Here is a 22,046-nt window from a genome sequence, read left to right on the forward strand (position 1 = left end):
ATATCATGGCTCAAATCAGAAAGGCAAAGTAGTTCTAACAATACAAAGAAGAGTAGAATGTTACTTTGCATGTTTATGAATGTTGTTGCACCTACTTTTTGAACATACACAATCCCCATGAAAAAAGAATGTGAGTAAACAATAATATATTTATAGGTCTGTTGATTGTGAAGTTTTTGGCCTTTGATAATGAAATATATTTAGATTTAGTTTCAAAGAACTTACTTTATACTTTGTAAGATTGAGATTTTCTGTACACCTTTTGAGAATACAAACAGGACGTTATGCACTAATAATGTACCTCGTAATAATATACCTCGTAATGAAAGATATTGTTTATGTTGTAATCGTAGGGACATAGAGGATGAATATCACCTCATAAGTATTTGTCCATGATATCATCAGTTACATGTAACTTATTTAAAACAATGCTGTTTATAATGTATATATTCCATCTGTATTCAAATTCCATCAGTTATTGGAATCATGTAATAAAAGGATGCTATGAATGTTTGTAAATATATTAAAGAATCAAGTGTTATACTCAACTCACTTAATAATTTAACTTGATATAGTAGCTCTGAAACATACCCTCACTGCCAAAGTTAACATATTACTTATTTGGTATTCAATTTACATAGTATGTTTGCTTATTTCATATTTCATTATATTCTGTTTGTAAGTTTAGACATGTGGAATGTTTATATGTATAACTATATGTATTATGACATGTACACTTGTAAAAGTCTTGTAGATCCTTCTTTGAATAAAGTTTTAGACTTCTTGTAGATCCTTTCTTGAATGAAGATCTTTAATACTTTGAGGTCATTTCAAAATGAAGATCTTTGCTTCTTAAAGGTTCTTTCTTGAATGAAGTTCTTGACTTCTTGTTATGGTTTCTTTCCTGAATGAAGTTAATCGTTTCTTGTACATGTAGTACCTTTCTTGATTAAAGTTCTTGACTACTTGAAAGTCTTTCCTTGAATTAAGTTCTTGACTTCTTGTATGTATGTCCTTGAATAAAGTTCTTTCAAGAATTAGGTTATTACATACTTTAAATTCCTTTCTTGAAAGAAGGTAGTCACTACCTGCGTGTGATCTTTTGTTATTTTAATTGTTTCAACTCTAATCCCAACCAGGGGTTTGACTATGGTCTCAAAGAAATATTAAATTACTGCAAACATTAATGTATACACAAATTTATTAATACAGACTCACCTTAAGACCACAATAAACAATACACCAAAGGCTACCAATTAAAGAATAAGGTTTTAGTGGCAGGTTTGCGGTTTGGTACTGGGCTTGTCCATGCAGTTTTCAGCATTAGAAGAAGAGAAGAAATGGTGCCAGAAGAAAGCGGATGATTGAAATATCCTTTGATTGATGTATAGTGACTGTGTAACATCGGGAAGGACACACACACACATATGTTGAATGTGGTTATATTTGGAAGGACAACGAAATAAAGTGGTTGTGGTTTTGTTTAAAAGGACACAGTCATATTGAGACTGTGGATTTGTCTTGAAAGACACAGACATAAGGTGACTGTGGTTATATCTTTAAGGACATAGACATATGGTGACTATGGTTACATCTGGAAGGACACAGCACTATATATTCAAATGAAACTACTAATGGCCAGACATGATTTTTGCTAGAAAATAAAAAATAGGGCTAAAAATTAAAATAGGGCTAAAACACTAACCCAAATTACTTTATCTATGATATACTAATACATCTATTTATGCATCATCTATGATTCTTTTAAAATGTATACAAAAATTACCTATGGTCATTCACGGCAGGGTATCACAACTTCAAATGATGGTTAATGAAGCTTATTTGCGGGGTTTCTGAGCAATTGATACTATTCATTATGTTTCATTTTTGTTAGTCTATTTTAGTTCTTAATACATTTCTATTGATTCTAAAATTTCAAATTCCATCAAGTTAACAGAGCCCTGAAGGCCCTGTATCGCTCACCTGATCCAGATTCGAACTTGGCCTAAAGCTAAGCAATATAAACATTCTGACTAAGTTTCATGAACATACAGTCACGAATGTTACCTCTAGAGTGCTAACAAGCTTTTCCTATAACTTGACATAATGAACTAGTTTTTAACCACACATAACCCGGATTAAATATTGGCTTAGAAATTATTAATATAAACATTCTGACCAACTTTCATGAAGATACAGTTATAAATGTGATCAATAGAGTGTTATCAAGCTTTTCCTTTTCTTATTAACGTGACTGGTGCCTCCTACCTTGAACTCGTTCCTGCATTATTTACTGCCTTTGGTCAATTCTTCAATTCTTTCACTGCCCATGGTAAGTTATGATATTGTCCAATGTTGGTTATATCGGCTTATACAGTAGGTTCTATCAGCATCCATGGTTGTTTCTATCAACATCCAGGGTTGGTTTTACCAGTGTCCATGCTTGGTTCTATCAGCCTCCAGTATCCATGGTTAGTTTTCAGTACGCATGAAAGACTAAAAACAGAACATTTTGGTCATGCCATCTAGTTTTCCATATACCATGCTATGTCCTATCTTATCATACAAGTTCCTTTCTACATTATGCAACTCAAAGTCAACCTTTTAAGTTTAAACCACTTGTCCCCTAAGCACTTCCATGAAAGGCCAAGTTAAAAACAAAACACATGGCCTGAAAGAGTTTTATAAGGCCACCTTAGGAGCACTTCTGTTAAACAATCTGGCATGTTGTTAGTGGAGAGTAGATTACATTGATTTATCGTTATATAGTGAAACTAGCCCTGCATAATGTTGGCAAAGGTTAAAGCAATCCAACATAGCTTGAACAAAAAATATAAAGGACCTTTAAGTTGTAATTTATATATATACTGTATACAATTACTGCATTGATTTACCTTTATCTTTTACTTAAGTGTATGCTGACCATCCCTGACTGTCACTGCCACCTATGGCCATCCAACCACAATTATTCTAAACCTTTCAAAACCTAAGGTTATTCTAACTAAAGATTGCTTTTTTGAAAATGCGCTTGTCCCCGCTATTGTGTGTTGGTATCTGAGAAAAAATAAATGATGAACATGAAATTTGTAATTTTGGACTGGAGATGAACCAACAGTGAAGTTTATTCAACCGTATTATATATTTAAGCGAAAAAGAGTTGTTGATTAATCCTGGAAAATGTAAACAAATTTTGCATTGTTTGAAGTTCCTGGGCGCAAGCGTTATTCAATTATTGAATGGAAACCATTTTTTCAGCTCAATATAATCATGACCTTGACCTTTGACCTACTGATCATAACATCAATAGGGGTTAAAGTGTTCTCGAGTTACTGAGCGGTAATCGTTTCTTCACATCAATGTCACAGCAACCTTGACCTTTGGCCTATTGATCTCAAAATCAATAGGAGTCATCTACTAGTCATGACCGACTAGCATACCAAGTATGAATTTCCTGGGTGCAAGCATTTTTTATTTATTGAGCGGAAACAAAGTGTGATTTTCAGACTGACGGTATTAAGTCAAGTATTAAGTTCCTGGGTACAAGAGTTCTTTAGTTATTGAGCATAAATCATTTTTAAGCTAAATGTCACCACCAAAATATCATTTTTTACTTGAAGATAATCTTGAACATTAAACTTTTGATCTCAAAATCACTAGGGTTCATCTTCTAGTCATGATCAACTAGCATACCAAGTATGAAATTCCTGGTTGCCAGTGTTTTTTTTAGTTATTGAGTGGGAACCGTTTCTTCAACTGAAGGTCATGGTGACCTTGACCTTTGACCTACTGATCTCAAAGTCAAAAGGAGTCATCTTCTAGTCGTGAACAACTAGCATACCAAGTATGAAGTCCCTTGGTACAAGCTTTTTTTTAGTTATTGAGCAGAAACCATGTTTAAGCTTAAGGTCACTGCCAACATATCCTTTTTTTCCTGAAAGTAACATTGACCTTTGACCTTTCCATCTCAAAATCATGCACAACTAGCATACCAAGAATGCATTTCCTTGACTCGAAGGATATAAATTTATAGAGCGGAAACCATTTCTTCACCTCAAGGTCACGGAGACCTTAACCTTTGACTTTGTGACCCCAAAATCAATAGTGGACGTCTTCTAGTCACGACCAATTAGCATAACAAGCGTTCTATAGTTCTTGAGTGGAAACAAAGTGTGATGTACTGACTGACCTACGGACCGATGGACTGACATTCTGACTGATGGACAGAGCAAAAACAATTTGTCTCCACATGAATGGGGGAGACATAAATATTAACTGTGAGCTTGATGAGGCTATTTGGCACATTTTATTGTCACTGTTGAAATGGGAGGTCAATATGGGGGTTTCTCTCAAATGCACAATGATATAAAACCACTTACTTCTTGCAATGCCTTAAGAGCTAATGCTACATAAGGTCATTAATTGGTTCTATAAACTTATTTATCTATAGGTTCACACATGCATTCTGGAAATTAAAGACACATTTGTGCTAAATGATAAAAAATAATGTTGTTTTCCATTGGCAATCACATTTATGACAAATTTGCAAAAGTGGTACCAATCTGAAAAAGGCTATATTTCGGAGATAATTTTTTAAAACATTTTCTTAATTTGATATTAGCAGAGCACTAAAACTTTTAGGCTGATTTGGTATGTCAATTTTAAATTCAAATTTTAAATTCAAATTTTTATAAGAGTTTGAAATGATACAGTCATATTGCTGGCTATTTACCAACAATTCTGTGTAACCGAGTAATTGTAATTATCACAATAAACTATAGTTTTTGAAACATCAGAATACAAATAATTATTGTCTTATTGCCTTTTCTTCGACTTAACCATCTTTATTAATCCGCTGACCGTTTTCAAGCCATTCCCTAACAAATCAGCTAGATATGACCTGATGATCTCTTTATTTCATATCGTGTTAGACTTGTATTGATCTTTATGCGCGTAGCTTTATTAAAAAAACGATTATTAGGAAAATTGCTATCAAATATTCGCGACACCTTTGCCGTTTCTAGCCAGAATATTGGGTCGCGGTCGCCCCCGCTCCTACATGACTACAATGGCACGATGGTATATAATCACTAGTAAAAATGTCAACTTGCCTTGTCAACGTTTACCAAAGTACATCAGTTATTATTTTGGAAAAGTCTTGCATCCTTTTGTAAAACAAACAAAACAAAGCTTAGGCAAAGGAAGTCTGGAAATTAATATGCAAAAGCTTACCATGCTGCTCAGGAAAATTATTTCTGGCTAGAGATGTTGCATTCACAGCTCTGCTGGTAAATCAGACTGATGCTTCAGAAGTCCATGTACACCCACAGCAGTATCTGCAAGAGGAGCGTAAAAATCTAGATAACTGCATACAGGGTAATTTATTTAAGAAGGTTTTATCTAGCATTGAGATATTCACAGTTTTGGTAAAGAAGAGGCCGATAAGGGCCTATGCTCTACTGGCATGGCTCTTGTGGTCATTTTTAATCAAGAGCATGTATGTATGGGTAAAAGGCAACAGACATAAATATTACATTTTGTGTTTGGGTTACCTGAAAACGTTGCACGTTCAACATCTCAGGACAGAAAGTATTGTAAGTAGATCTCTCTGCATAAACTATTTTACTATGTGCCAAGTAAAGGTCATCAAAAAATGCTTTAAAACTGTACTCATGGTCGAAATGTATGTAGTTTAAAAAAAAAAATTGGTCAAAGACACGGATATCAGAGGACAGCAATCAAAATCAATGTTTAACATTAATGCTCATTTTGAACTGTGTTGCTTGTCATTGCATTTTAGTAACAGTTACTTTGACCTTAGGGACCCTAAACGCAATCTCATGAAAGGTATCAATAATATCTTCCTTCATACCAAGATTGATTAAGATATGTCAACCTTTTAATGTAATACTAAAGTTATTCAGCTTCAACTTTTTTCTATTTTTAGAAACAGTGACCCTGACCTTGTATCTAAGGACCCCAAACGCAAACCTATGAAAGGTGTCCATAAACATTTCCTTAATACCAAGTTTGGTATGTCAACCTTAACTAATACTTTAGTTTCAACCGTTTTACTATTTTAGTAACAGTGACTTTGACTCTAATTAGGACCCCAAACACAAGCCATGAAAGATATCCATTAACTCTTCCTTAATTTCAAGCTGGTTCAAGATATGTCAACCTTTACCAAAGTTATTTAGTTAAAACTTTATTTTTTATTTTTAGAACCAGTGACCTTGACCTTTGAAACCCAAAACGCAATCCAATGAAAGGCTTCTTTAAAGTCTTCCTTTATATCATGTTTACTCAAGGTATGTCAACCCTAACAAAAGTAAATCTGTTTTAACTGTTTTTTTAAGTAACAATGACCTTGACCTTAACTCTAGGAACACCAAATACAACCCCATGAAAGGTATACATGAAATCTTCCTAAAGGTCAAGATATGTCTACTATTACTGAAATCGTTCAGTTTCATATGTGAGTTTGACGCCGCCTTTCTGCCCGCCCCAATACCGTCATTTGTCGTCACATAGTGAAACCTAGTTAAAAAGGATATATTTTCAACGTTTACAATTTATTAATTTGACGTTTAATAATCAGTGCATGACAATATTCTGTAAAACATGCATTTAAAATAAATGTGTATTTAAATTGGCGAGCACACATGCATTTGAAATATAAATGCAGTAAAAAACACTTTAACTTTGATGATTAGTTGAATATTTCCATATTAAAAAACAAAGTTTAGTTATTATTCAAACACAAATGATTTCATGCTAATTGTCTATTTTTATTGTAAGGTGATTAGACACTCATAAATGTTTGTGGCCGAATGAATCAGATATTATCATCACTTACAAAATATGCACAAAAGGGCATGTTTACCTAGATAAATGTCTTAGGCCTAGAAAATATGCAATGAAAACGGTAGAATTGTATATTTTTTTGACAATGCCGATATACAGCCATGTGTGTGTTCTCAATACGGAATTTAAATTACTTTCACGTAATCGGACAATTTATTTTTTATGTGGCTGCCAAAAACATGGACTTTTGCATTAAAATAGTATTGTTTCACGTATCTTTGTTTTGAATATGAAATGCAAGAGTGATATTACCTGAAGGTGAATGTGAAATTTTAGCAAAATGTTCTTCTTGATATGCTTTTTTATTATGACTACGGTTACAATATTGAAAAGAAACCTCACTCAGGTAGAGATACATGTACATGTGGGTTGAATACATCTTCAATGTACCTTTAACATATCGAAGACTACCGCTGTTGAAACTTCCTTCTGTGTTATCATCTGTGTTTTAATATATCAGTCTACTCGATTCCATATTGTGAATCTGCAATGAAGGACAGCATGAAATGGTTAGACTATGCATAGAAGTGAAAGAACCATATACTCTAGGAGAACTAGCTTGTGCATCTTAAATCACACTGTCTTATGGGAGAGTGGGTACATCTATGCAGCATTATTGCAATTGTATTAGTATTGGAGGATAGATCATGCCAACTCGAGTATGTGTTTACCACCATTTTGGTGGTAGTTTTTGGATATTTGAAGCAAAATGAACACAACAGAACTACCAAGAAAGATTCATAATTATATGGATTGAAATTTTATGATACTGCCACAATTTAAGAAATACAGTGTTTCTTTTACGCTATATAAATGTATATAGAAATCTTGTTTTTGTTTAACAAAGGTTGTAAGGCTAATTTCTCCACGTGAAAGGAAGTGATTAACAATACCCCTTTGAATACTCTTTTTTTCATACTTATGAAGTGCGGTCCAGATTTTCTTTTTCCCTGAAATCACACCTTTCACCACGGTTTTTCTTATGGGTAAACTCAAAACGGAAGTATTTTAACTGAATTCCTGTTATTTGACCTTTTAAGTGTACCCAGTTATTAAAAATAACAAGAGCTGTCACAATATGTGACGAATGCCCCCGATTGTGACATTGACCTATGAACAAGGTCAGTACATGAAAACTTGATCTTGCCTTTACATGTCAAACACATATGGCAAGTTATTTTAAATTGCCTCTAGACATAAAAAATACCACCCATACTTGACAACCGACACTGTTATGTCCTTATATATGCAGCATTCCATTGTGAATAAACACCCAAGTGTGACCCTGACCTTAGAGATAGGGACACGGGTCTGTCATGCGACACATCGTCTTGGTATGTGGAACACATGTGGCAAGTTATTTTAAAATCTGTCCATACAAGGGAAAGTTACAGCCCCGACACGACAACTTATACTCTATGTCCTTATATGCAACACTCCGTTGTGAATTAACACCTAAGTGTGACCTTGACCTTAGAGGTAGGGACACAGGTCTTGCACGCGACACGTCATCTTGGTATGTGGAACACATGTAGCAAGTTATTTTAAAATCTGTCCATACAAGGGAAAGTTACAGCCCGGACATGACAACCTATACACTATATCATTATATGCAGCACTCCGTTGTGAATAAGCACTTAAGTGTGACCTTGACCTAAGAGGTAGGGACACGGGTCGTGCACGCGACACGTCGTCTTGGTATATGGAACACATGTGGCAAGTTATTTTAAAATCTGTCCATACAAGGGAAAGTTACAGCCCGGACAAAACAACTTATAATCTATGTCCTTATATGCAGCATTCCGTTATGAATAAACACTAAGTGTGACCTTGACCTTAGAGGTAGGGACACGGTTCTTGCACCCGACACGTCGTCTTGGTATGTGGAACACATGTGGCAAGTTATTTTAAAATCTGTCCATACAAGGGAAAGTGACAGCCCGGACACGACAACTTATACTCTATGTCCTTATATGCAGCACTCCATTGTGAATAAACACCCAAGTGTGACCTTGACCTTAGAGGTAGGGACACGGGTCGTGCACGCGACACGTCATCTTGGTATGTGGAACACATGTGGCAAGTTATTTTAAAATCTGTCCATACATGGGAAAGTTACAGCCCGGACACGACAACCTATACTCTATGTCCTAAATGCAGCACTCCGTTGTGAATAAACTCTAAGTGTGACCTTGACCTAAGAGGTAGAGGCATGGTTCTTGCAAGCGACACGTCGTCTTGGTATGTGGAACACATGTGGCAAGTTATTTTAAAATCTGTCCATACAAGGGAATGTTACAGAACGGACACGACAACCTATACTCTATGTCCTATATGCAGCACTCCATTGTGAATAAAGACTAAGTGTGACCTTGACCTTTGAGGTAGGGACACGGGTCTTGCACATGACACGTTGTCTTTGTATGTGGAACAAATGTGGCAAGTTATTTTAAAATCTGTCCATACAAGGGAAAGTTACAGCCCGGACACGAGTTATTGAGCCGGACACACGGACGGACGGACGGACGGTGCGATTTTAATATGCCCACCTTCGGGGGCATAAAAATGATTTTAAATAAACAAGAGGGCCCTGAAAGCGCTGTTTCGCTCACCTGATCCAATAAAGATCATAAAGAATAACATTCAGATCAAGTTCCATCAATATATGGTCATAAATGTGACCTTAAGAGTGTCAACATGCTTTTCCTCAATTTGGCCTGGTGACCTAGTTTTTGACCGCACATGACCCAGATTCGAACCTGAGCCAGAGATTATTAATATTAACAACCTCTCTAGTGTTAACAAGCTTTTCCTTTAATTTGACCTGGTGACCTAGATTTTAACCCCAGATGACCCCATATCAAACTCGTCCAAGATTTTATTGAGGATAACATTCTGACAAAGTTTCATTAAGATTGTGCCAAATTTGTGACCTCTAGAGTGTTAACAGTTAAATTGTTGACGATGGACGATTGACGGCAGACGACGACGGACGACGGACACAGGGCGATCACAATAGCTCACCTTAAGCACTTCGTGCTCAGGTGAGCTAACAATCATCCTGCACACTGAGAGGACTTGTCGATCGCCTGCTTACTCGCAGTATTTCATTCAGTTGCCTGCACACTGACAGGACTTGATGATTGACTGCAAACTGACTGAATTTGATTCTCATACCTGCACACTGACAGGACTTGGGATGATTTACTGGACACTGACAGAATTTGATTCTCATATTTGCACACTGACGGGACTAAGGTTTGGAATCGTACAGAAGAAATACTATCGATAATCGTTCAATGATCGATTATTACAGTGGCGGATCTACCGGGGGGCACATAGGGCCCGTGCCCCCCCCCCCCCAGCGGCCGGCAAGTTATGTTTTTTTGAGGGCACACATTTATTGAATTAACTGTACAAACAAGTTGTTTTGCCACAATTTAAATTTTATGTAAGCATTTGAGCAAATAAACAGTATGATTATGGAGTGTATTTTAGTATAGGAAACGACAGTCTTTTTAAAAATGACATCGGGGCCCGATCATTTTATAAAAAAATCAGCGCCATTTTACACAGACAGCTGATCAAAAGTACACAATTATTGCTGCAGTTATACGGGTAAGTTGCTTTTCATAATGTCATTGTGTGCCAATAAGATGTGTGTGCATGACGTGCATTTAACAAAGTTTAAATTCAAAAAGTTTCCGCTTTGAAACTTTCTATTTCGTCCTTTATTATCGTATAGTTATCTAAAAAATATGCTAGAGCCCTTGTAAGTAAATACATAACAATTTATTTGAAACAACTTTTTTGAATTTGTTGTCAAGTTGTTTTTACTTCAGATAACTTAAATTTATAATAATGACATTCAAAGTACCTACAGTACCGTTGAGTGCAATCAATATACTTTGTGAAGGTTTATATAGCACTAATTTTTAAGTATGGGTGTCTGAGGTGGACGAGTGGTTAATGACTTAGCCTGTTAGTCCGTCAACCCTAGTTCGATTCCCCAGAACGGTTAGATATCTTTGTAGTTTTTTGAAAGGTTTATCTCAGTAAATGATATCTTTTTAATTCAATTTATCTGCCAAACATCATTGACAGAGAAGACAAATGTTTATTCCATGTCATTATACGATTAAACTAATACATTCAAAAAAAGTTTGATATGTTTATAATTAATTGTGCCCCCCCCCATTTAGACAGTCCTGGAGGCGCCCCTGTATTAATCGATTAAATTATAATTTGAATCTTCATATTAAGGTCAATGTGAGGTCTTGGCTGCAAATTAACTTGTGCCTAACATAGCCTAAATCGCAGTGATGATATAAACACCATGTGCAACAATAATGTTGTGACATACAACCATGTGCTTTAAAAGGTTTTCCATGTTTCGTTACAATGTTCGAGCATTGAAATACAAATGTATATATATATATAATATAGCGTTTTAGGATACATTTTCTATAACGTTGTTCATAAGATGAGTCAAATCAATCTTTGTTTTCATATTATTATTTTACTTAGTTCCCGAGTTAGTTTGGGTTTTCCATAGTTATATTTAGTTAATTAAGAGGTCAATCTCAGAACGAGGCTGCTCATCCTAAGTAAGGCCCTTCTTTGGTGCAAACACTATTTGACTAGTAATCCATCTAATTTCACATTGTTTAAAAATATAAAGGCTACGGAATTGAAATGATTCCGTATTTGTTTATAATGTATTGCTTTTTTTTCTTCCTGATAATGAAAAACAAGAGGCCCAAAAGGTCCTATGCTCTACTGGCTGGTTTTGTGTGGTCAACATCACTGTTTTTGAAAAAGAACCAACCCCTTATGGGTAACTGAATACTCAAAACTGAAGACTGTATCATGTTCGCAAGCATTGATTACAAAATAGCATTTTTATACTATCAAGGTCCATAATCTAATAATTTCAAGGCCCATAATCTAGGCATGCATGGGCAGATCCAGCTGGTTTTCAAAAGGAACCGAGCTCGTATGGATATGTAGATACTGTACAAGTTTCATCGAGAAACAATCAAAACTAAAGGCTGTATCATGTTAACGAGCAATTGTTTACTGACATACTGATTATTTTATACCATCAAGGGCCATAATCTAGGCATACATGGGCGGATCTGGCTTGTTTTCGAAGGAATCGAGCTCTTATGGATATGTAGATACTGTACAAGTTTCATCGAGATACAATCAAAACTGAAGTCTGTATTGTGTTAACGAGCAATTGTTAACAGGATTTTTATACTATCAAGGCCCATAATCTTGGCATGCATGGGCGGATCTGGCTGGTTTTCGAAAGGAACCAAGCTCTAATGGATATATGATCATGATCAGGTTTCATCAAGATACAATCAAAACTGAAGACTGTATCGTATGAACATGAATTGTTTACAGACGCACGGATGCTCATACTACGTACAAATAACTATCGCGTAAGCTCTTCTGACCTTTGGCCAATAGAGCAAAAATCAAAAGCTCATTTGGGGAAAATCGGTATCTGCAGCACTTACTCTGGGCTATGACAAACTAGGGTAAAAATGTCCCAGCTAATACTTTAGCGAATAATCAAAGTAGTTTTAAAACAACATCTTCTAAAATATGTACTTTGGTAATCGAATATTCGATCGAAAGAATTACTGAATATTCGAATATCAGTTTTGCCATTCGTTTGCATCCCTTATAGATACACAAACAATAAACAGTGTACCGTCCAATCAAATCAATATACTGCCTTAAACTCTAAATATCAAACATCAGAACACCTTCAGCACCTTCCACTAATATCATCACTTCTCTACAATCTAGGTCAACATCACCTTCCTTCACATGTTCAAACTCAAATGTTTCTTTTAATAAATTCATTAAGGCTTATTCACTATCCACAAATAAGATAAGATTGTAGCTTAAAATAATCTACATGAATCTTCAATGGAAAAGTCAAATTATTTAATTTATCATTAATAAAGAAAAAAAATTCTTCTAAAGAATAAAGTGTATTAGAATTATTTGAATCTAAGAACCTAAAAAAAGAACAATAATTACCTTAAAAGGATTATGTTGAAGACTTAATTTGTTTAAATCTATTCCCTTGTTCCAAAAAAATAGAAAGTAGAGAAATCTCCAACAAAAAGGGAGACCATGAAGCAATACTTGCTGCCCTTGCTTCAAGAGTTACTGTTACATATCATACAGATTTTAACATTTTATCAATTTTGTTGTTTTTGTTGTTGTTGTTGTTGATCAATCATGTTCTTTGGTGTATTTTTGTAGAGGGTCACCCAAAGAAGCTTACTGTAAAGTTTAATGGAAATTGGAGTAGTAGTTTTAGAGGAGAAAGTAAAATAGGAAGTTGGCCATTTTGTTGTTGTTGCTATTGTTGTTGTTGTTGTTGTTGTTGATCAATCGTGACCCCTTAATGTATTTTTGTAGAGGGTCACCCAAAGGGGCTTCCTGTTAAGTATCATTGAATTGAGAGTGGTGGTTTCAGAGAAGATGTTTTTTTAAAGCAAAACAGGAAGTCAGCAATTTTGTTGTTGATTGTTTTAATATAAACCCAGTCTCAGGAGATAAATTAATTTTCTGTTTTATTTCAGGTTGTAATAGACAAGTTTATCTATAATGAATTTATTTCAGTGCTCTTATTTTATTTATTTGATCGTATATATATATAATGTAAGTTTAGTTATCTGAACTTGTAATTGCATTCAATGGTGTTTTAAAAAAGATTCTTGTTTTGCGACTCAGATATGTGCACATGCATATATTTGTCACATTGTTTAGTATTTGTATGTTTCTTTCTTTTTGATGAGGCATTTAACATTTTATACGGTGCTAGGGAGACAACTTAAATAACATTTTTGATTGGTGTGATGAATATCGGATAACGGTACCTTAAATTTGTTTGATTAATATATTTTGCATAAATTATTCTCGTATTACATTTATTTTAGAATTGGAGGACAAACTTTCCCTTATGGGTGAAGTGTAATGGGGTGTTTTATTCATATGTTCATGTTAATTTATCATTGCCTGCTTGCGTTTAGATTGCGCGTACATTATTATATAGTGTGTGAGAGGGTGGTCAGTGTGTATGTATTTAAGTGGTCATTTTAACAACTATCATTTGGATAATATTAGAATTCATTCATACATGTAATTACCCGTAACATTCTATCTCTCAGGCATTGCTGTCCTGACACTTATTGAATTCGCATCTGAAAAATGTTTTCTACTTTTTTGCATTGTTGTTAAATAATACTTATTACACTGCTGGCCTTTTTCTTTTTTTAATTGGAAATAAAGAATATAAACGGACTGACCCATAATACTTGTATACCCAGACTACAGTTAAAATATACATCAGCTATTAAAGGAATCCTTTGGACTGAGTGGTGAAGGCATCAGTTTTCTTTTTTTCTTGCCTGTTCTGCAGTGGGTTTGCACCCCAATACAGCCAGCTTATTTTAAATACTTTAATTGTTGCTGTTTTTCTGCAATTTTGGTTTCAAAGAGTCAAATAATTATAAAATAAGTCTTCAGGTACATTTAAATTGATCCAAAAGCATAAGTGAGTCCCTTAAAGTACTTTAATACTACAAAAACTTTGTAAAAGTTTGAAAAAAAAAAACAAATTAAGAAAATGTAATCAAATTGGAATTTTAAACGTAACTTTAATGGACAAAATTTAAAATATTTCCCACACATTAAAGTTTTCTTGTCTTAATACAATAACCATACAGGCATATTTGCTACCAATAGACAGAGCTTCAACTAAGCAATAACTAACTATTCAATTATTTGTATGGTTGGTTTGATTTCTTCGGCACATTTGAGTTTGGTTGGCCCTCAACTACAGACTCTCTCTCAACATCATTCCAAGAGAGCAAACTTGTAACTACAGACTCTCTCTCAACATCATTCCAAGAAAGCGAACTTGTACAATTTAATAAAACTTCCTTCACAATTATTGTAGAATAATAAATTTTAACTTGAGCATGCTCAATCTTCTAACATTGTGCACAAAACAGTTATTTCACCGAAAATCCTTGTTATTGAGATAATCTTCTGTGCAGTGTTTTATTTCAATAGCTCAGAGACTGGTTACAGACAGTGACAAAAAACCCGATAAGAATTATAAAACAAGAATGTACCTTGTTGTGTTTTTTGACTTTGGTCTTGCATGCTGGTCTCAATCTCAGTGGAAGTTTTGTGAAACTCAAGTAGGCCACTGCCATCATAATTTCCACTTTTAATTTGCCGCAGCTGTAGCTCCAGCCTGTAATACATTTTAAAACAAATTAATAAAATCCTAAAACAAATAAAAATGGAGGTGCATTAAACCTAAAGGTAAGTGATCAAGAAGCTTGAGTGAAAAATACTCATTTTTAAAGCTGCAGTCTCACAGGTTGACAACATATTTCACTTTTTGTCTTGGAATGAGCCAATTTCGGCACATTGTCTGAAAACCAGTGATACAGAGCTGCTGACAAAAAAAAAGTTGGTACATTGTAAGTAGTGTAAGTATTATGTACAAGGAATGTCGTATAGTGTAAGTATTATGTACGAGGAATGTCGTATAGTGTAAGTATTGTGTACCAGGAATGTCGGTACAGTGTAAGTATTATGTACGAGGAATGTCGGTACAGTGTAAGTATTATGTACCAGGTTTGTTGATTAACTGTGTAGACAATTTAGAAGTTTAAAAGCTGCACTCTCACAGATTGATTTTTTTGACAACTTTGATTATATTTGGTCATTAACATACATAGGGACATACATCAATATTGTCTAAGTTTAATATAGTTTTAAATTAGTTTTGTTCAACACAAAGAAAATGATTTACAATGAACAGACCCATGTGAGTGGGGCAGGTCATATTCATGCATCTGAAGAGGATGACCTTTCAAAATTTGGCAATTAAAGTGTCTGCTATTTAATAAAGCTAAAGTGACATCCCTCAAAAATTAAACATTCAAGACATGTTGTAAAAACTACACAAGCCTATAAGCCTTGCACTGGTGAACTGCTTTCTTGGTTTTATTAAATTCAAATTTTATATAGACAGGCTTGTTCAAATAATGTGATGCTAAGCACAGGTGTACACATAATAATTTGGTATTGTTTCATGAAGGAAAGAGCTTCTGGCATAAATCATTATCTGCATGTTTTGGAGAGTGTAAAGGCTTCCGTTAAAGTTTAAAGTATATTACTCCCTAGATTAGATATTGGCTCATACTTCCAAAATTGATTCTTTGGATGTACAGAAACTTCCATAATTTTGAAGAAAACTTCCACAGTTGAGAGCTTGGAATTTAAAAATATCAACACCTGGTGTCAATATTACTTTGATGGTCACAATTTGAATCAGGCTTCAAGAAGTATGTATTTTAATAATATAAATCTCTGATTATGGCAACTTGCAAATTATTTGATTTTTTACTACAAGCTGAAAACTGCGAGAGACCTAAACTTCCATTTTTCAGTAAAAACTTCAAGTAATGATTGACAGGAAGTTAATACTTCCAGTTTCAAAGTCTTAAATATACACTCTTTAATACTCCCAAATTAGATTTACTACAATTAATTCTTTGTTTTAATATCCACAAAGGATGAATAAATGTTGAAAACAATTGTTCTTAAGAAGGATACGGAGTTTAATTTGTAATAAATGTGCATAAAATTAAAATACTGTATTTCTACCCTATGCCACTATAGTAGATCACAGTAAATCTTTTAACTATCACCAATCATTTAATATTTTTGCAATTTTCTGTTATAAAATACAGGGTTACAAACTTACTTATCAGTTTTAAATATTGTACATAAATGCATTTTTTAGTAAGTCGTTAAAGGTTTATCAGTAAAAATATATGTTTGTTTACATGTGTATATATTGATTTTGATTAAGAGTGTCACTTTAATGAAAGCCCTGGAGCGTTATCTAGAGAAATCACAGGAGTGGTATGGATCATGCATGTCAGAAAACAAAAACATAATTTAAAAATATTCAAAAGTGGATGTTATTTACTTGGCACTTAATATCACTATTTTCAATTCTTGCTTATCAACATATACTGCAGAATGAAAAAGAGAAGATAAATCATAAAGAATCACAATAATCGTTACATACTTTTGAATATCGAGTTCTCTGCATCTGTATCCCAATAGGAGGGAGCATCAGTTTTCTCCTCCACCAATACAGGAAATGGTCCTGTTAAAAAGGAAAAAAAAGGGTTAACATAATTATATATCAAACTGACTGAAAAAAGTTGACTTAAAACAAGCACAGCACACAGGAGCTTGTAATGTTATACAGTCATTCGGTCTTAGTCAGCAATATACAACCAGGTTTCTGTTACAAAATCAAGCTTCTTTATTGTGGTTTTGCTCTGAAAACACATATACAAGACAACTAGATTTAGCCACTCAGATATATTTTTTTACATTTAGTAAATATTTTCAATACTTTTTTCAAATATAATTATGTGAAAAGTGTCGGTCGGGTCAAGAAGCTTAAAATTCCAGTTGTAATGAAGTATGATGGCACAGGAAAAGTCCGGAAACAGACAGTGATATATCGGACAACTCATTTTTTATACAACGGCTGACATGGCGTTATTTGTACTTAACACTTAAATTTTGGTGTTGTTATAAATATTCCTTTTCAAAAAAAATCCGAAAAGAAAAATGCAAGAATCTGTTGATGGAGAATATATTGCGCCATATATATTTGACAGTTTTAATGCTTTCTACACAAGGATAGTCCATTTTGCAACCAAACACTCACAATTAATAAATATGACTTAATAAAAATGAAAAAACCAATATACACTTAAAAATGTCAATACGACAAAACAAACATGAATAATCCGATATACTCTTTAAAAATTGTCATCCAGCACCACATTCATGAACTCATTTCTACAATGAAAGCTTTGCTAACAATCAATCATTTTAAGCTTTAGGGCCATGGGTGCAGGCTATGTCAAGTTATCACACAGACAAGCTTTTTGCGTTCAAGGTAACTGTGACATTGACCTTTGACCCGATGACCCCTTCCACATATATTAAAAGGTGTCATCTACAGTTAAGGCCCAACCCCCAAGTCAAATGTGATGATCATAGGTCCAGGCTTTGTTGAGATATCTCTGGGAGAAGCTTTGTTAACCTTTTTGTGATCTTTGACCCAATATAATCAAAATCAAGAGGAATCATGAGACTGCTGGTCAGGCCCAACCTTCATGCCAATTTGATGGTCCATGAATTGTTGTGTTTGACTTCAAGGTCACTGTGACCTTTGACCTTTGACTTGAAGACCCCCAAAATCAATAGGGGTCATCTACTGGTCAGACCCCACCTCCAAGTCAAGATTGAGGGCCATGGGTGCAGGCATTGTCAAATTGCCAATCGGACAACCATGTATCATTAAAGGTCACTGTGACCTTAACCTTTGACCCGATGACCCCAGCCTCCATGTAAATTTTGACGACCATAGGTCTAGGCATTGTTGATTAATCACTCGGACAAGCTTTAAAATCCTTTTACCATTTAAGGTCACTGTGACCTTGACCTTTGACCCGATGACCTCATATTCCTCTACTGGTCATGCCCTATCTCCATGTCAAGTTTGATGACCATATGTCAAGGAATTGTTGAGTTATCACCCCGACAAGCTTTGGTCTACCGACGGACGGACGGACGGATCGACCGACCGACCGACATGTTCAAAGCAATATATATATACCCCTCTTATTCGAAGGGGGGCATAAATATCAATGAGTAGGTGTGCAAACTAAATTGTTTGAAGTCAGTTATTAAGCTAAGTGTGAACTGACTAATATTGTGCAAACTTAATTATTTGAAGTCAGTAATTAAGCTAAGTGTGAACCCTTTGAAGTCAGTTATTAAGATAAGTATGAACCCACTTTAATCTTTCTACGAAGGATTATTGCACAATGTGATAATTTAGATGCCCTATCATCTCTAATTAATAAGTCTTTAATATGTGCAAATTATATTTTATATTTTAAAACATTTTAATTATCAACAAATGCTGTTGTTTGATTAGCAATTACTGGGTATGTAAATTTCATACAAATATCTTAAAAATATTATAACTTACCTTCAAATATACATTTAAATAAAAAGGAGTGGTGGCTATTTGACCAAATTGGGGCGTTTTGACCAAATTGGGGGCGTTTTAACCATTTTTTTCCAAGTGAGGGCTATTGACCAAAATGGGGCCTATTTGGCTCAATGGTCCAAGTAATTGTATGACGGAATTTTTTTACGATTTTTGATATGGCAAATCCTTCACGTACAAATTCTTTTGTATGTATGAAAAGTGGGTAGTTATTTGGGATTCCGGGTTAAGGCATATTGCGTCTATAAATTATCATAAAAACAAGAAATATTACCAGATAATGTTAATTTTAATTAGTTCCGTACACAAAAAATATCCAACGAATAATTATGAGTTTGAACGGTTTTCTTCATTTCATTCTGTCAAAACATAGCAATATATACATGAAGGGCACCTGCAAGGCTTTAGGGCACAATTTTAAAACAATCGGATTCCGATGGCCAAGTTGTTATGATTGTACATGTATTTGTGAGGTCTATTTGAAGCTTGTCGGTGGTGGCAGCGTTATTACGATTGGGTTAAGTTGTTCCGCTTGGCATAATTGTTGTGTGTGTCAGTCAACCTACGTTTTATTTGAAAGGTAAATAATGTGTTAAAATCATGACATTTGTGTTTTAATGCATTAAATGCTTGTTTTGTGCAAAATAACTCTTCACTTACATGGTAAAATATGAATATAAACCTTTATGATCAATTTCAGCCATAAAACTCCACTTAATACACTTTCAGTATTTTTCAAAACACCCTTGTTTTTTTTGTACCAACCAGTTTAGACGTACGGGATTGGAAGAATCCTGTATAACATGTCTATTATTTTAGACTATTTGCCTTAAAATGGCTAGTTGACCAGGTAGCTACAATAATGAGCGATCAGGGATACTTTTTTATTATTTTGACATTTCATGTGTATCCCTGTAACGCTACAACTCTCTACCATTTAACACTGGGCGAAACAATATATAGTAATATTATGCATCGATGTTGAATAATAATGATATAATTGTTCGAAATGTACCTGACAGTGATCTTAACTGGGTTGGATTTGTCGTTAGAGTCGTTATTTTCACATAAATATACTCTGGGTCACGAAATGAGCGTAGCAGTCCACCATTTTTATACATGTTGATTTTTATCGAATAAATTTGTACCCATCCGTCAATGATTGTTAACCCTGTGCGCAGTCACAGTTATCCTCGCTTTTCTATGTATTGTGCAGAGCAACGCAACAGTGTTCAAAAATGGTGATACCTAATCATCATCATCATCATCATCATCACGAACATCATCATCATCATCATCATCATTCTGCAGTAGCATCAACAATATAACCATGTACATGAAAATTTCCTATGCTATATGAACTCTTTCTTTTTAACGTGTCCTTATATATACTTCAACTATAACAATAACTTGAAAGATGTTTTAATAGTTATAAGATAAGTCTCAATGAAAAACGTACATACAAAAAAGTAATGGTTATCAGTCTGCCATAGTCTAAAAATCGTCAAAAATTGGTTGCCGGCCATTTAGGTGGACTAGTTGACCAGGTACCGTTTTAATACAATGATTTTAATTCAGTTAGGGTTAGGGTTGAGGTTTTTATTTTTACGCATGTATAGAATTGAGATGTCAATATATTGTTTTGCATTAATTTGAGACGCGACACTATCACAAGATCATGATATCCGAATCTTTGTTCATCCGATCTCTAGGTACCTCTGCTCATGGTGTTTAAATAGGCAAGGTTTTGCTAAACATGATCATTGAACCGAATGTTTCGTTGATGCCTTTTAAATCACGTTCATCCACCCATGCGATATATTAGTAAGGTCTGCACACGCCAACAATTATTCTTCGTCTTTTGCTGTTTTTGTTGTGTTTGGCATATGTTGCAGGCAACTACTTAGCAGTCCCGTGGTAGCAGGCAACAGTTTACGGCGTTGGAAATGATCGTTTTACAATAAAAATATTTTGTATGCCCAGGTCGGGGATCCCAAATTTATTTATATACCATTTTCATACAAACTATTTTGACACCTGTGCTTCTTGAGTGACAATGTACTTACTTATGTAATAAACGCCAGAAAACGTTAACGATACAAACGGTTATAGAATACTACAAAACAAGATATGCCACCCCGCAGATCCTGATAAATCGGCGACCACTATCTTAGACATTCAATATGGAAGGCGACGTGCGCGTGACGTAGGGTATGGTGAGACGTAAATTTCAATACCAGAACCAAGCTCCTATCACTCTTGGTTCCGAAGATACCTTCGAGATTAGCTCCCCCTTAGTAGCTATATGGGAGCGCGTTTTGTGTACGAAATGTCGCGAATTTGCGCGTACTTTGACGCTGTTGAAACCAGTCAAAAACTATCATCCCGCACACCCCAAGGGGTGCATCTTGAAGGGTTTAGCGTCCCCTACATGGAAAAATTGGTCCCAGCCTGATCACGTGTAGGGATGCTGAGATATCTTCGAGATTGCCAACCCCATTTTACGGCATTTTGTGCTGCATTTTAGTGTATAAAATAACGTTATAGGCGAATGGAAACGGTCACGTAATAACGACAGCGACGCACCGACGTGCGCGTGACGTAGGGTATGGTGAGACGTAAATTTCAATACCAGAACCAAGCTCCTATCACTCTTGGTTCCGAAGATACCTTCGAGATTAGCTCCCCCTTAGTAGCTATATGGGAGCGCGTTTTGTGTACGAAATGTCGCGAATTTGCGCGTACTTTGACGCTGTTGAAACCAGTCAAAAACTATCATCCCGCACACCCCAAGGGGTGCATCTTGAAGGGTTTAGCGTCCCCTACATGGAAAAATTGGTCCCAGCCTGATCACGTGTAGGGATGCTGAGATATCTTCGAGATTGCCAACCCCATTTTACGGCATTTTGTGCTGCATTTTAGTGTATAAAATAACGTTATAGGCGAATGGAAACGGTCACGTAATAACGACAGCGACGCACCGACGTGCGCGTGACGTAGGGTATGGTGAGACGTAAATTTC

The 22,046-nt window shown here is 35.0% G+C and overlaps 1 long non-coding RNA gene across 4 annotated transcripts in view; it reads right to left on the minus strand.

Moving 5' to 3' along the window:
- The window catches only part of LOC128241558 (uncharacterized), a 39,279-nt gene extending 18,366 nt beyond the window's left edge, over window positions 1-20,913 (minus strand). For 2 of the 4 annotated variants that reach the window (XR_008262397.1, XR_008262394.1), the window contains exons 1-7: window positions 20,741-20,913; window positions 17,012-17,092; window positions 15,033-15,157; window positions 7,255-7,348; window positions 5,230-5,333; window positions 2,895-3,054; window positions 2,269-2,496 (exon numbers count right to left, since the gene is read on the minus strand). This is a non-coding gene — a long non-coding RNA (uncharacterized LOC128241558). Of the gene's footprint in view, window positions 1-2,268; window positions 2,497-2,894; window positions 3,055-5,229; window positions 5,334-7,254; window positions 7,349-15,032; window positions 15,158-17,011; window positions 17,093-20,039; window positions 20,311-20,740 lie in introns of those variants that run through there. The other 2 variants (XR_008262396.1, XR_008262395.1) reach the window with 2 other exon arrangements.
- Window positions 20,914-22,046: the final 1,133 nt, after the last annotated feature.

The sequence above is a fragment of the Mya arenaria genome, chromosome 7 (genome assembly GCF_026914265.1).
Source record: "Mya arenaria isolate MELC-2E11 chromosome 7, ASM2691426v1".
NCBI classification, from domain to species: Eukaryota; Metazoa; Mollusca; class Bivalvia; order Myida; family Myidae; genus Mya; species Mya arenaria.